Source organism: Poecilia mexicana, unplaced genomic scaffold (genome assembly GCF_051168715.1).
Source record: "Poecilia mexicana isolate PSO_F unplaced genomic scaffold, ASM5116871v1 scaffold_7, whole genome shotgun sequence".
Classification (NCBI taxonomy): Eukaryota; Metazoa; Chordata; class Actinopteri; order Cyprinodontiformes; family Poeciliidae; genus Poecilia; species Poecilia mexicana.
Window position 1 is genome coordinate 14975532 of NW_028263376.1, and position 16208 is coordinate 14991739.

Consider the following 16208-nt stretch of genomic DNA (forward strand, 5'->3'; position numbering starts at 1 on the left):
AGGGACGACAACACACAACAAATTAGAGAGAATGAAGAATGCTACTGCATGAATCCTGTCATTTTTATGGGCTGCAATGATTAATTTGTTTGTTCAAATTCTCAATTAAGCCAGGAGGAACTGGCAGAATTAGAAAAGGAGAGCAGAGCAGCGTTGTCTTGGCTTAGCAAGCTCCCCGGGGAGTTATAGCCCTACCTGATCTCAGGTCATCAGGCTATTCTGCCGAGAGCTCAAACGAGCTTGGAGCAATGGGGTGTGATGTACATCTTCAGCATTCATTTCAAACTGCACAGAGGGGGGAAAAAAAATGTAAATCAAAATATTTCACCAGCCCCGCCCCGGCAGATAAATCTCCCTGCCTTTTGTCCAGGTCGCCTTGTGAAGGGTAATGTCCTTAAAATGTCAATTGTCAGTGTGAGCATGCATTAGGTATAAAGTACAGTTCAGCACACACACCAAAAAACAGGCAGCCAGTCGCAGTGCTATACAGAAAGAAATAAAATATGGAGCTTGCACTTCCCTTTTCCCTGGAGGCACTGTGCACTTATTATTTGTCAGAGTGACAGATGTTTTTCAAATGATGGTGTCTCATGTGTGCTGAACTTCTACCAAAGCCCTAGCGTGAGAGACTGCGGGATGCTCTGCGCCATCTGATGGAACCCTCCACGGACCGAATCCCTGTGCTGAGAGGCATTTCTGCAGGGAAGACTCACAACAGAGGAAGATGTTGTCAGGGTGGTCTGCTGTGGTGACGGCAGCAGAGGCAGGCCTGCACCATGACGGGACTAACAGGGACTGCATATGACATATGCATATGCATATAAGGCTTCAGGATCTGAATGTGTGTGGTGCTGCAAAACATTTTATTTGGCCACCATAAACAAAAAAGCACACAAGTAAATTAACGCGTAAAAGTATTAACTTTTACACATTTTGTCATGTTACAAATATAAGGGTTTTATGTGACCGACCAACACAAAGTAGCATCATAAATCACTTAAAAATGTGATTTTAATTTGTGTTTACTTTATACCTCTGAATAAAATCCGGTGCACTCAGTTTTCCCCATTGTATTTTAAAACCAGCCATTCTGTGAAGGCCTCAGAGGTGTGTCAAAGATTATTTTTGTATAAAAAAGAGGAACTTGTTGGACGAAAAGGGACACGGTTGAGAAGAAATGTAAAGCAGGAAGAGTTTATCCCAAGCGCCTAACATAACGGAGCACTGTTTATCTGAACATGTCAACACACCTAACTTATAAAAAATATGGCCGTCACCAACAGCAGTACTTCTCAAATAGTGGAGCGCGGATTTACTTTATTGTCTTTATTTATGCCTGACTGATACACAAATCTCCGGTCAATAGGTGGCAGCAGAGTTGAAATTAATCAACAGGCTGCCTGTTCAGGCCAGTAGAAGAAGTAGCCGAAAGAACGACAGTGACCACTGATGGAGGAGGATACAAGCGCGGACATTTTGAAACATATCTACGTCCTCTTTGGAAAGATGGAGAAGTTTGTGACAGTAAAAAAGAAAACTGGCGGCAGAGGTTAGTAAAGCAAGTATGATGGACTGTTAGGGGAAGACTAAGATGTAAAAGAAAATACAAGAATAAAGTCTCATAGTTTTATGAGAACTGTCATATTCTGAGAGTAGTTATTCTATCAGCAGAATAAAGACGCAATACTACCGGGAAATTCTGAGAAAAAAGTTGTTTTAATAAGAAAAAAGTTCAGTAGAATCAAAATCAGATGTGACTCAGCAAGTCAGTGGTTCTTTATTTGAACCGGACATCGTTTACACAATCGTTTCAAACTCCTGTGGTTGATAATTATTTGATGCTGATGTGTCCTATATAAATAAAATTACCTTTACCTTTAAAAGATTAAGTATTTCCTTATTTGTAACCGATGCCAAATATAGCTTCACAAGATGCTCAGTATGCCTCATTTTAACGCAGTTTGTTGAGTTCTCATAAAATTACAACTTTATTCTTGTGTTAAAATATTAAATATTACGATATTCTCAATAGCATTTCCATTTACCATTTATTCATTAGGAAGACGGGCAGAGAGAGAAAGGAAATTGAACCAGGAACAACTACATTGAGAACTGAGCCACATACCCCAAACTGTGGATTTCTGCCGGTAAGCAGCCATGTGTGAAGGAAAACTCACACTGCTCAGCTTAAACATTCAGTCAGTTTTGATCAAAGCATATCTGTATGTTAAAATGGCCCAGACCTAAATCTAACTGAGGATCATAAGACTTGAAAACTGATGTTAACCAGCGTTTCTGTCAAATCTGACTGAGCATGAGCTATTTTGTAGAGAAGACTTTGGAGGAATGTTAAGTCTATGGCTGTGTAAAGCAGATAGACATACCACATAGAACTAGTTATTAACTAAATTCATTCATTCATTGATAATGATAAATTACATTACACTGGTCTATTACATGAACTGCATTGAAGTTTGTGGTTCTACTGTAACAAATTGAGAAAAAGTTCAAGGTTGAATACAATTTATGAGTAAAACTGCAATTTCACAGAGCCAATAATTGGAAAAAAAAGTGATATGATATCTTTTACTCTGAGTGGGAGGAGAAGATCCAGGTTTTATCGTAGAGTTGAAATATTTTTGACACTGGTGGTTATAAAAAAAACAGTGACTAAGCAGCAGAGATGGTCATAAGGTCATTTATTTTGGATTTCCTACTAAACTTGAGCACGATAAAACAGAAACACACCACTGAAGATATTCAGATCATTTTCCAATACTTCAGAGACTCTATACACTCAAAATATGAATTTACATACTGCAGACTAGCTGATTGCTTTAACCTCGGCTTCCCGGGACCACTCATGCTATAAAATGCATGGACTTAGCTTAAATATAGTCTAAAGAACATGTACTTTTTTAGTTTATCTGCATTTATGTAACATCTGCAGAACACGTAATTCCCCTGTGTTTTCATTGTAAATGCCCACACTTTCTTAACTGTAAAGTATCCCTCTTAAAGAGAGGTGAGCAACTGAAATGTGGAAGCAGAGTTTCTCTTTTTGGTTTAATGCATTTCAAATCAAGTACTGTGTTTACATTTTTATGACACAGTGTAGATATTTTGCTATTGACCGTTGTGAGAAATCTTTTTACTGCTGTTAAAAGCGCTGGCCACATTTTCTTTCATTTTCATCCAAGGTGTCCTCTGATAGTTTGTATATTTCCATAGCAGCAGCATTGACTAGAGCTAGCGCTTGTGAAACGAAAATGCTTATTAGTCAAACAGTCCCCATCGGAATAATGCCACGGTCAGCCAGTGGTGAGGGATAACTCTGCACGGATGACACACTGGAGCTTATTCTGTAGGGGATCTGCTCTAGTACAGCATGTACAAACATGATGTATGGACACACAAGCGGAGAAGCATCATGGGACCATGCTATGGCGGAAGAGCTGTGGATGAGTTACTGTTGCAAGAGCAGGGCTTGCATAAAATATGTTCTTCAAAACAATGACAGTGTGTTCTACTTTCTGCTTAATGATCCATTTGCCCCTTCAACCTTGATCAAAGCCAGTCGACAAAAATAAAGTCATTGGAAATAGTGAAGGGCTGATCAAAGATAACATTACATTCTGTTAGAAGCTTTTATTCTAAACATAAGCAAGGGAAAGTTGTTTTTAAAAGGACATTAACAAGGCAGTCTAAATGGGTAACATAATTCTAAAAAATAAATAAAATCATTGTGTGCATTTATTGTTCACTTTGACAGACAAGCCTAAATTCATATACAGTTTAGTTAAATTACTTTTAAAGTTACATGTTATTTAACCTTTCTGCATAACAAATGGAAAGATTCACAAAGTAAAATCCATCAACAAAACAGTATGAACTTTATTCAGAATTAAATTCATCTTTGACTGAGCAAGAAAATCTGATTAAAAACAACAAACAAATATGTGAGTAAAACAAAGATAATTATGTTTCTAGTCAAAATGTGCAAAATTAGCTCAGATTTAGGTATATTTGCCCTGATAGCTTAATAAACCGCAGTGAAAGCAGAAATCAAGGCCGTTAATTATCTGAATAAGTAGACCGAAATTATACAAACAAAATTCTTTGTCTTATTTCTGGTTTCAAAATTAAAATGTTTGACACCGCTGAGGCAGAAGGATTTAGGATTATTGTTTAATTCCCTGTAAAAACAAGGTTCATTCATGGAAGACCTGAGAAAATTCTTGTTTGTTTAGGTTTGTTTCATGAAACAGATAAAGGTCACTGGTTTGGAAGAAATAAAAGAAACAGAATTATTACGTTAGGACAAGGACTCAAAAGATTCACACAAAATCTGGAGTCAACCTTAACAGAAAATATATGGTTCAATATCTCTTTGAGTGCATGTAACAGTTTTGCTGTTTTTTCCAAAGCAAAGAAACATTTCAAACCTCAAACCCTGCTGTTGTGCTGAGTTTGTGCTGCTTTAAGTGAGCCTTAACAGAGTTATATCCAATCTGACTTTCATTGCCGGGGCCCTTCAAGTCCAATATAAAGAGGTATGTCAAAGCATCATATATTTACGTGCTGCGTATGGGCAGGGGAAAAATCAATTTCCCACTCGTCTTGATAATTGATCTTTTGTTCTGAGTGTCCTGGAAAAATGGCATGGCAGGTCTATCATATTTAGACTTGTAGTCAAGCAGCCTGTCTGTCTGTCTGTTCTTCCATAAAACTGGACGAATTCTGGTCCACTGTTTTGGTGTGGACACACTTTAATTCAGGAGCACTGGAGATTTGTTGAGGATGAATACCTTGTATTTGAATCCAGACTTTAACTTGGTCACTCCAAGCCTTCTTTGGCTCAAAGAACCTGACAGGTTTGTGGGTTTTGGATCATTGTCCCTCTACATAACCCAAGGGTGCTTGAGCTTCATGTCTCTGGACCTGATTCATGGTTCCATTAATTATGACCAGTCATCCATGTCCTGAAGCAACAAAGCAGCCCCAGACCATCAGTATTCCACCATTATTTTATTATTGATATGATGGTCATTTTTCTTAAATGCTGTGTTAGTTTTACACTAAATATAAGGCTGGATACTTTCCAAAAAGATCCACTTTTGTCCCGCAGTCCATAGAATCTTCCCCAAAGCCTTGGGGATCATCCAGATGTTATTTTCTTGTAAATATATGTTGGGCCTGTTTGTTCTGTTTTGGTTCCATTGATGCTATTCCTGCTCAGACTCTTTCCTGTTGAATCAATGTAAGCAAACAAGGCCTGGAGGACGTTGCGAATTATCCTGGGTTCCTTTTGAACCTGATTGCTAAGTTATTTGAGCCAGACTCTCCTGAAAGGGTAAACTACTGTTCTATCTTATCTCCATAGTGGATAATAACTCTCGTTGTGGTTCACAAAGCCTTAGAAATGGCTTTGTTACCCTTTCCATATAGCTAAAAACAGTTTTCCTATAATAAATTGTTTCTTTGCCTCTAGCACATTTAGCAGCGAGTACATGAAGTTGATTGACATTGTGAAGACCCTCCTCCTGGCTGTGATTGGTCGTTTTTGGTCGGGAGCGGTGCATTTCTTAACTCAGGGAAAAAGTGGAAGAGTTCATCTTTTCACAGATTGTCTGTCTCATACTGTCATGATATTTGGACACACAAACATGTACAAAGCATATTTTTTATAAAAGTTACATTCTGTAGCTTTAATAAATGAAATTGCTCTTTGAAAACGGTTTCGTTTTCACTCTGGTTTACGTTGTCTAATATTAACATTCTTTGACGGTGGGAAACAACAAAAAGTGTGTCAGTAAAAGGAGGACTAGAAGAAATCTGAAAGGGGGCAAATATTTTTTTCCCAACCCTGTGTCTATAAATGTGGATAAAACATTTTCTAAAACTAAAACAGGGCCAGGTTTGTGTACTTCTCTGATTTAATTCCTCCTCTCTGCTCAGCAGCCTCAGACACCTCGTCATTAGCCAGTAAACCTTCTCAAAATAAATCCAATCTCATAAATCTACCTCTGAAGGAATCTGATACTTTTTAAAAAGTGACAGCACTGACCTTGAGATTTATTTTTGTCACACCAGGAACTGTCTCCCTCAGCAACGAGAGATGTGCCTGTCCAGATGGTTTTGTGTGGCATCGTCTTGCTAATTGTCAGTGATGCCATCAAAGGGATGTAGCAGACCTGACAAGTTAGCTGATGAGCAATAAGAAGAGTATGAGGGGCGAAATCAGAGCCAAAAACATGTGACAGTTATTTTGTGCAGCCTACCTATGCTTTTTAGCACGCTAAATCCTTTTGGCCTCCTTTGTTTTCTGCATTGACTGCAGACAATAATAGAAAATTTTTTTCATTGCGGTTGTTAAAATAGGATTTAAAGCAGTTTGTACTGAATGCATTATGCTTGACAAAGATATAACAGAGCAAAAGAAAAGGATCTATGACAGCTTATTCTATTAAACAGGCCTCTAATAACATGTTACATGATTCCTGCAGCTATTACCTGTCTGCTTTCCCTTTAAAGTGGAACCTGCTGCAGCCCAGAGGAGGAGCAGAACGTCCCCAGTGGCTCTGCTACATGCAAGACAAAACATATGACACAGGGGATGATCCTGACCTGAGACTGACATGTGCTAAAGTACATTATAGTCATTGCCGGGATAAAGGTCACATTGACTTCTGTTATAAATTGGACAGGACAGCTCCAGCATACATGGAGTGTCAAGTGTGAGGAGGTCTGAAAGAAAATCCCTGGGATGTTTCAGGACACACGCTCGCACACACATGCAGAGGAATAAAAGTGTCTGCGTCTCGCTCTCACTTGTGATTAGCACACTTAATCATCACGTTAAAGGAGGAGTCCGAGCTAAGTTCATCACGTAATGGAGATTGCAGTAAGTGAGATGTAGGCCTTTGTTTTTTAATGCCTACATTAAAGGGGCAGTTCAGATTATCTTCCTGTTGTTTTTCACTCATTTGAGAAGGGAACAGATTTTCTTCTCCATCGCTGCCAGAAGATCATCTACAGTCGCTCCGTCGCTGCCAGAGGGAACCCAAAGTGTTCCCTCTGGCAGGTTCTGGATCTGCCCCGAAGTCCCCTCTACGTCAGGTGACCCCAGAAAATGTCCACAAGGAGGCCCCTTAGATCTTCTTTGGTCTACAGTCCGTATCTCCTGACCGACTGTCCGAACTGACTGAGAGCTGTGATCTTTACCTCTACTCTTTCTTTTCGTGTCAGACTTCATTTGTGCACTAATAATAATAATAGTAATATACATATGTGCATATTATAGACATGTTTACATATTAGAAACCAGCCTAAACAGTAAATAAACATGCTAATCAATATTAGTCGTACACCTCTATGCGTACATTTGGTTAAATTATATGCCGATTGTCAGAAGTGCTAATAAGTAGTTTAGATCTGCAGCTTTTATTAAGTTTAACAGTGAGGGAAGCCATATTGAAAATAGGGTTGCTTTGTGACCTCAAAGTCAGAATGCCGACTTTAGAAGATGTTCTTGTTGTATTTCCTTTTATGACCTCCGGAAATCCGACTTTAGGGTACAAATAGAAGAATCTGGACTCCTATAAAATGAAGACACCAACAGATTTAGCTACTGTAGGAAAGATTTCAACTGCTTATGACTTCCTAACATAAACTCACTTTTAAAAAATTCTGAATTATCCTTCAAAAGGCAGCTGGTGTTCATAATACTAGTGGTGTGATAGCAGTGTTGCTCTTTATAGCTAATGAGTAAATTCACTGTTTCAGCTCTTCTGCTGCAGAAAAAATAAATATTTACATATTCATTGGAGGCACGAGAGTCTTTTGACTAAGAATACCCGAAACAACAACGAGCACAAGAGCAGACTTTTTGCTCTCAGATACAAAGGGAAACGACTTGAAAGGAAATAAGCAAATGAATGCAATGCCTCATTAGGCGGGTTTTATTTGACCGTGGCCAATTAGAGAGCATCTGTAATTTAAAACAGTCATCCTAAAAAAAGCCTCGACAAAAGAATATTATTCTCTCATGGGACACAATCCTTCGCCTTGTTTTCAGTCAAATTATTTTTCACCAGTGACATTTTCTATTTGAGTGCATATAAATAATACACAGAGGATGCAAAAGTTCAGAAACATGCAAAGGGGTTAGAAGTTTGTGCTTTCGCATAAAAATGCTCGGTCCAAATGTTTTTACACAGGTCAAGGATGCCTGATCCAGGTCATTAGCTTTGCTCTTGGCCAGCTGTGCCTGGTTTGGGTTTTCTTGTTTTTTTTTGCCATTGCTTTGTGATCAATACCTCTCCCTCTGTCTTAATCAACGACCCGCTGAGGTATTCGCAGGTTGTTACCTCCACGACACAAAGGTGCACTCTGAAAACAGAGCTGCAGTCACGGCAAGACTGACAGCTGGTTTAGGCACGAATCGCACCTGAGTGCAGATTAGCGTGGCGCTCCTCACAAACAGAGACGGTGATGAAATATTGATGCAGAGAAGTTTTTTTTTTTTTTTTTCTTAGAGGCTCGTGTGAGTTTGATCCACATCAAAAGACATGACCAAACCAAGACGCCGTCTGCTTATTTCGCTTTGCAAGGGGAGCCTTGTGAAAAATAGCAACACCTGTATTGCTTACACTGGTTGTTAAGCATTGGAATAAAATTTTGTGCAATATGCATAAGCAAATGCTGGAATAATGAGCCATCTGTACGTGCGGTCCCTTTCTTGGAGATGCCAAGAACGACGCCATCTGTGATGCAGCTACCAGCTGTTTTCCTTCTTATTACATGTTTATTAAAAGCTGAAGTTGTCCTCTTTGAGAAGAGGAAAAGAGAGCATGGGTGGCAGTGTTGGTTATCCGATTGCCTCCATCTCCATTAGAAAGAGACTTCAGCTCCTTTCCTGGTCCCATAAAAAAGCACACTAGCAGTTTCAGCAGAACAGAGGGAGTGCTAATTAAATACTCCTTCTTTTTCATCAGCGACTCGCAGGAAATTAAGAGAACAAACAGGCGACTGACTGGCAGCAAAGCAACAAACATGAAAGAGGATGAATGAATCTAATCCGCCAGGACTGGAAATAAATAAATAAATGATGTCACCTACCCAACCTTCACTTAGCCCTTTGGGCTTGTTTTTCAAAATCCCTCAGCGGGGTTTGCACATCTGTTCTATTTGCATTGTTTTCAATTTTCAAAACCTATTAGCAAGATATCGATCGACCGCAATTGAACATTTATGCACAGCAGGCAACCTACATCCCTCAAGTCAGAATCACATCACATCTGCCGTAATTGAGGGTGGCAGAACTGCAGACCACCCTCTGCAACTGTCAACAAATTTCAGGAGCTCAAACTAAGATGCGTCAGAGATGCATCCCGCTCCCGAGTGATGGACACTGAGAAGGAGAACTGGAAATGTCCATCAGCATCCTCTGCCATGAGCTGAACAAGACAGGTCAGGTCTGAATAGACACTGACAAACCCAGGGTGGACACAACTGTCGACGCGGACTAAAGCAATAGCAAGGGACAAGTGACAGGCTGCTCTGATGCTTTACCTAACTGTGGACGTAGCGGCGAGGGCGGCGCGTAGCTGTTCGGACCCTACAAACAAAAAGACCCAACGCCCTGGCAAAGGGGAGTAAAGGAGGAAATACTGAAGAATCAGTATTTAACCCCGTTCTTTTTCCACCCAACTCTCTGCACCTTTGTTTATCATCGGGTTATTATTGTTCATTTGCTTTGCCTGTAACCATATCTGACAAGTCTCCCATACTGTTTCCCGGCCAAAATGGGAGACTCTTTCCTGCTGTGCTCCTATCTTTGTATTTTCTTGTAAATTTCTCGCATTATAATATAAGGACAACATAATGACGTCTCCAACCTCAACTCAAACCCTTTCCCCAAACCACAGTAATAGTCAATATCCACAAATGGAGAAAAGATGGACCAATGGAGTGGCAGTCTGACCAAAATTACTCCAAGAGTACTTCAACAGTGAGCAAAAATATGGGCAAAAACGGCCACTATGACAGGAGTTCCAAGTCCAACAAGGACACAATAACGCATTATGGTGATACCTAAGATATTCTGTGGACTTATCAGAAAAAAGTGAAACATTTTTGCATGATGTGCGTCTGGTTACATTTGAAGAAAAAAACCCCAAAAACAAACGTAGGATTTCAAAGTCTGAACGTTGTCCCTGCTGTCATACATGGTGGTGGTAGTGTGATGGTCTGGGCCTGCTTTGTTGTTCCAGAACCTGGATGACGTGGCGTAACTGATGGAACCATGAAGCCTGCTCTCTTCGTGGTTCCATCCTCACTTATTAGAAAATCCTAAAAAGTGAGGTCTGTAATCACAAATGCTTGATGGTACAAGCAGTTATTTGCTTTAGGTGGCAATTGTTGTTTCACACCGGATCATTCTGTGAAAATGTTGAATGTTTTTTTTTTTTTTTTTTTTTTTGCATTTACTAATTTTATCTGATATAAAAAAAAATATATCGTGACCTGAAACATTTAAGTCTGACACACAAAAAAAGCCAAACCTGTGAGGGGCAGATACTTTTTACTGTATGTGCAGTTTTGGGTGCCATGAAAATTACAAGCACAGAAGACTCTCAAACAATGAATTGATATTTATGACGAAGCGTCCATTTCTGAGCTAAGCGCATTCACTCTGCTCAGTGCTCAATAAAACAAACAAATGCCCTCTATTTCTCTGTAAACAATTACCTGCCAGAGATTGTAACCTTATTGGATCGAGAGAAATGTTTGAAATAAATCATTAAAGCCGCTGACAGCGCATTTATCTTCACTCTTGCTTTAATGCTCTGTGCACAACACGGTGGACGAAGTCAGTCAAGGCTGTGTGAGGTTTTTCTTTTTTTTCTTTCTTCGGAGCAAGTGGGGCCCCAGTGTGGCTCAGTGTGTGTGCTTGTAAGAGCACTGCTGTGTGTGTCAATCCTCCCGTGGAGCCATGTTCTCAAAGCTCTTCATTTTGAAATCAAGCATGAATAATTAAGCTATTTCACAAGGCTGCTTTAACGATATATTACATGAGAAGAAATAGGTCAAGCAGCATTGTAGGAAAGGGTGTTTGTATGGGTGGTATTAGGTTAAATTAAAAAGGTAGCCATTAATCCTCCATGCATGTCCCATTTGCTTTTACTTGTTCTGAAAAAGGCTGACAGACTCAGTTTCAAACTCTTATTTATTTTTACAGAAAAATGCTTTATGACGAAGCGTGGATTGTGTGTTGTAAGTTGTGTGCCGTACTATTACATGGGTCATAGTGTAATTTCACAATAGATGGAATGCCTTGCCAAAGTATCACTACCCTTTGGACCACATTTTGACATATTAGAGGAACAAACTTTATTGGCTTTTGTTTGGATTGTATGCAAATACCAAGTAAAGGAAAGTAATACCTGGTTTTTACTTTTAAAAAGGAGGTTGAAGCATCAGTTATGTCCAGATTTGCACATTCAAAGACGGCCCATCTTTCACTGCAAAAGAGCTCAACCTCACATGGGTTGGATGGATTGAAAGCTAGCTGTGCTAGCAGGCTTGTAGCATCTCTCGGGACTATAAAGCAGTGGTTGTTATCTTGATGCTGTGGTGCATATCTCATATAAAACTAGAAGAAGTAAAAAACAGCAGAGAGTACCCCCAGTCATTAACAATTAGTTACCATGGAGACAGGTGAACAAATACTGACCAAGGAGTCACACTGATTTCTTTGGACAGATCCACTTCTCGCTTGAGAACTATTTGTTTCTTAATCTGGTATATTTAGATTTTTTTTTTACATTTATGAAACTACAAAACACAAATTGTTTATCAACAAATTGTGGATATTAAACATATTAGCTAAAACAAATGAGATGGGATAAATGTATTCATTTTCATGCCATTTTTAAAATTCATTTCACTTAAAACCCTCTTTGTCTTCATATATCATTTATCAATACAACAGTTTTGCTCAAGAAAACATGTTTTGTAATCCTTTGAGGTGCAGTAAATATGTATATAATTTCTATTTTGATTCTGAGAAGTTTTACTCCCACAAAGGGCAGGAGGTTTGTAACCGCAATTAACCTCAAAACGTTTCGTTCCCTTGGAAGATTTAGTTTTAGTGATGAATCAACCAAGAATTTTGTTCCTGGCATCTCATTAAAATGATTAAAATATAATAAAACAATGTTAAATTTTAATAGAAAAATACAATTTCTCAGTTTTTAATAAAAATTTTATTTACATTTGATTAAACATCTTTGAAAATTTATTACACCCCTCTTCATGATAAAGAAAAAAACTTGATTGTCCTTACAGTTATCAAACCGTTACTTTAATAGTTTATCTGTGGTGATCATCTTCAAGTCTCTCTGCCATAACGCTAATCTCCAACTACTTCCACATATTTTATTTTTAAACTAGATTCGAGTCAAACTGCAAAAGAAACCACTTAGCTTTTAGTGTCAATTTAATATGTAACATTTTATTTTGAACATCGGGTCTTTTTTCTGTTTCCTTTTACAATTTTTAGGATCTAAAATGCCGACATCATTATAGCTGTTGTGACCATTGTGTTTCACAAAAATGCCTTTTGCAGTGTGTGCTGGGATTCTACTGCTTGGATAAAAATTGCACACACATATATATTTATATATCTGTGCAAGTTCCCTTTCATGACGTACAGACTGCTTGCAGCAGTATAGGATCAAAAATAGTCACCAAAACAATGGAATAAGAGGAATGAGTGAGACGTATTAGCATGTGTCATGGTTAGAGCGACAAGCAGCTCCTTGTCAGCTACCAACATTAGTTACAAACAGCGCAACAAATATCACAACGGTGTCTGCGTCTCCGTAGTACACTATAAAACTGGGGAAAGGAGAGAGTTGTGACTGATGCGAAAAAAGCTCCAATGATCTCTGTCATCTGTTACATTCAGCCCTGAGGACAAACATGCTGAGTCCCACAAAGCTCCTTTAACTGCACTTTCGACAGCAGCAACACTCACTCTGGCTTCTTCATTCTCACCAGCTTTCAGCGTAAATGCGTTCTTCCTACAGGAAGGAGTCCCTGCAGAACCGGGTGTCTGAGCAGAAATACCCATTTCTTCTCAGTCCAACTGGACACTTTGCATCATTTTGCAGACGCATGAAACATTTCCTCATACTGCACCTTCCACGTTTATTCCCACGCCTGATATTTGATCTTTTGTCTCTTACCACCCTCTTTACTGTAAACAAACTTGAGTTTGCTTTGAATTTGTGTTTACTTTAACTCTAACTGTAGTTATGGGCAAGTTCAGGCTGGTAGTTATTTTCACATAGTCATTACCTGAATTATTCAGATCAGAGTTGGGGTGTAACTAGTTATATTTACTCATTTACATTTACTTGAATAACCTTTCAGAAAAATGTTAATTTTTGGAGTATTTTTACTATGCTGTAGTTTTTGCTTGTACTTGAGTAAATAAAGTATCTTCAAATAAGATATTTATGTTCTTTATACACAAGCAGTTTTTGTTAATGTTTCTTTTGCCCGATTTTGATATTTAGTATTTTTACTATTTATATTATTTTAATTTTCCACATAATATTTTAATCTGTCTGATGATGTAATTTTAAAATATGAAATGATTCTTTGTTTTTCAGTACCTGAGTAGCCTTTTTACCAAATATGTTTTTACTTTTACCTGAGTAATTTCTTAGAAAACATCTTTTTACTTTTACTTGAGTACAATATTTAATCTGATTAAAATTAGCATGTTCACTTGTTTTTTCCCCATTTTGAAAAAAAAAAGTCAGATTTCAATTCAATGTCTGATTTTAATTTTTAAAAGTTGCATGGCAGGAAATATTTTTTAAAAACATTATTTTTATTTCAAATATTCATGCTATGGGTGAACCTAAGTTCAAAGTCAAAATAAACAGAAGCTTGATAAAACAAGATGGTGGGGAAAAAAAATTATCTGCACAACAAATGGTTATAGACGATGACTGGATCTTCACCAGGGATCCAGTTTATTACGAAATACAGTTTATTAAGAAAAATCCTGTTTACAATAATTAGAATAAATCACTACAGGTTTGTGATGATCTACTGTATTCATCAAAACTATACGTCGATGACAGCAATTCAAAAGCACTAATTGTTTGTTTACGGATCAGTCTCATCTGGTCTCATGTTCTTTCTCATTACACCTCAATCTTAAAACATGTTCTTATTAAGCCTTTGTCTTTAAATTGCTGCAACGTCGTCCTGCTTGGGGATTTTTTTTATTTTTAACCACCTGTCAATCACGCAGCTGGAACTCTCAGATTTTTTTATAAGACATAGAATTTTTAACAGCTCTTTGTTTTTAGCACTGGTAAGGTTTCACAAGCCTTAACAAACTGAAATCAAGCTGCTGCTTTTAGCTGTAGGTGTATGTTGTCGACACTTCTTTGAATGTTATGAAACCAGACTTCAATCACAGGCTGTCTGCTGTACATAGAAATTCATCGTTAGAGAACAGACAGGTTGGATTTTTTTTAAAGCCTCCCTCCTTTGATTGTGACAAAGGTATTATAATTAGACTCCCTATTGAGATGAGAATATAACAAATTTTTAACCACGCAACGTGAAGAGAGCTTTAAGAAATTAAAAACTGTGGTGAATTTCAAATTTGACCAGAGAGGATCCGCCAAAGGCTTTACAGGTGTTTAGGATTCAGAGAGAGCTCAGAAATCTCCTCATGTGAGCAGCTCTATGGTGTCTTGTATTTTTCTGTGAAAAAGTATTTTATCTTACGGATTTCTTCTGTTTTTACTTTTTCTGTACCTACACTAATGCCTGATTACATTCAAATCTGTGTAAGGTGAAGAGAACCTGTCTGTCAACATGAAATAGGCCAAAAGATCTAATAATAAAAAAGCAACGTGAAAAAGAGACCCATTGGCCAAAAATGGAGAACAAATCAAAAAATCCTTCACAGTATCCAAATTAAAATAACTCCAAGAGCATATCAACAAGAAACCTGAAAAATAAAAGCTTTGCTGGTCTCACTGCCTTATTTAAGGCCAATTGTCATCAGACGAAAACCAGAAAGAGACATGGCAGAAATGTTGTCCAGGATAGAGCTCCATAGCCCCATCTTACATTAACCAGAATAATATAATATAATATAATATAATATAATTATTTTAACATAATATATTTTCATAATATAAAGCGCATTGAACTACCTTGTTGCTGAAATATGCTATACAAATAAACTTGTTTGATTTATAATATGATATAGAATCAGAATTCCTTTTATTGTCATTGTGTGTTATAAAATAGGCTATAGTATTCTATAATATGTACATTTTAAAGATAACATATTATAACTGCTATAGCCAGTATGTTGTCTTAGCAGCAGTAGAAACAAATAGATCATGTTAGATTCTTTTTTTTTTTTTTTTTCAGTTTTTGTGATGTAATAAAATGCTGGTATTTTTATACAAGGTTATCGTACAGAGAAATCCCGTAAGGACTCATACCTACTGGAGAGTTTTCCAAACCACACATCTGTAATGAAAGGAAATGTAGCCATTTCACAATTGTTCAGTTCCTAATGACAGTCTGAAAAAGCTTGACACATTTCACATCAGATTTTCTAGGATACCGTCTGAATTCCTTGTTAAGTGCACATGAGAGCTCATATTCGTCCAATTAAATTCGTCTGAAAAGCTCGATCGGGAGGAGACAGGCACAAATGTCAGAGATGAGGAAAAAGGAATAACACAGCTTAATTGCTGCATTGTCCGTCTTCTGAATGCAGCAGCTGAAAGTAAAGACGGTTTCAGACGGTGCCCTTACTGCATAAAGAGATGTTAGAAATACAGAAATCTTTTGAGAAAAAAAGAAAATATTTGTTTTTATCTGAAAATTTTAAAATAAAGACATCAGCCCATAAAGACAAAATGCTCCTACAAATATGTTGGACAGGTGCCATGATTAGCATAGAAGGAAATCCCTTTGTCTTTATTCATTCAGGAGAAATGCTGCAACATTAGTATTCAATTGCAGTTGTGTTTTTAACTACCTGATGTCAATATTCAGTCTGTTTTTAGGTCTGTGCTGCTTGCTTCCAACTCCTAGGGGAAATATGTGTCTAAGCCGCTAAAGGCTTTACTATGTTTCCAAGCTAGCTAGTT

At 37.8% G+C, this 16208-nt stretch overlaps 1 protein-coding gene across 1 annotated transcript in view; it reads left to right on the forward strand.

Annotated features, from left to right (window-relative positions):
* Positions 1 to 1410: 1410 nt before the first annotated feature.
* Positions 1411 to 16208, forward strand: part of tshz2 (teashirt zinc finger homeobox 2) — a 76272-nt gene continuing 61474 nt past the window's right edge. Inside the window, exons 1-2 of the transcript XR_015763784.1 lie at positions 1411 to 1549; positions 2060 to 2147. The gene's annotated coding sequence lies outside the window, so the exon portion shown is untranslated. The remainder of the gene's footprint in view (positions 1550 to 2059; positions 2148 to 16208) is intronic.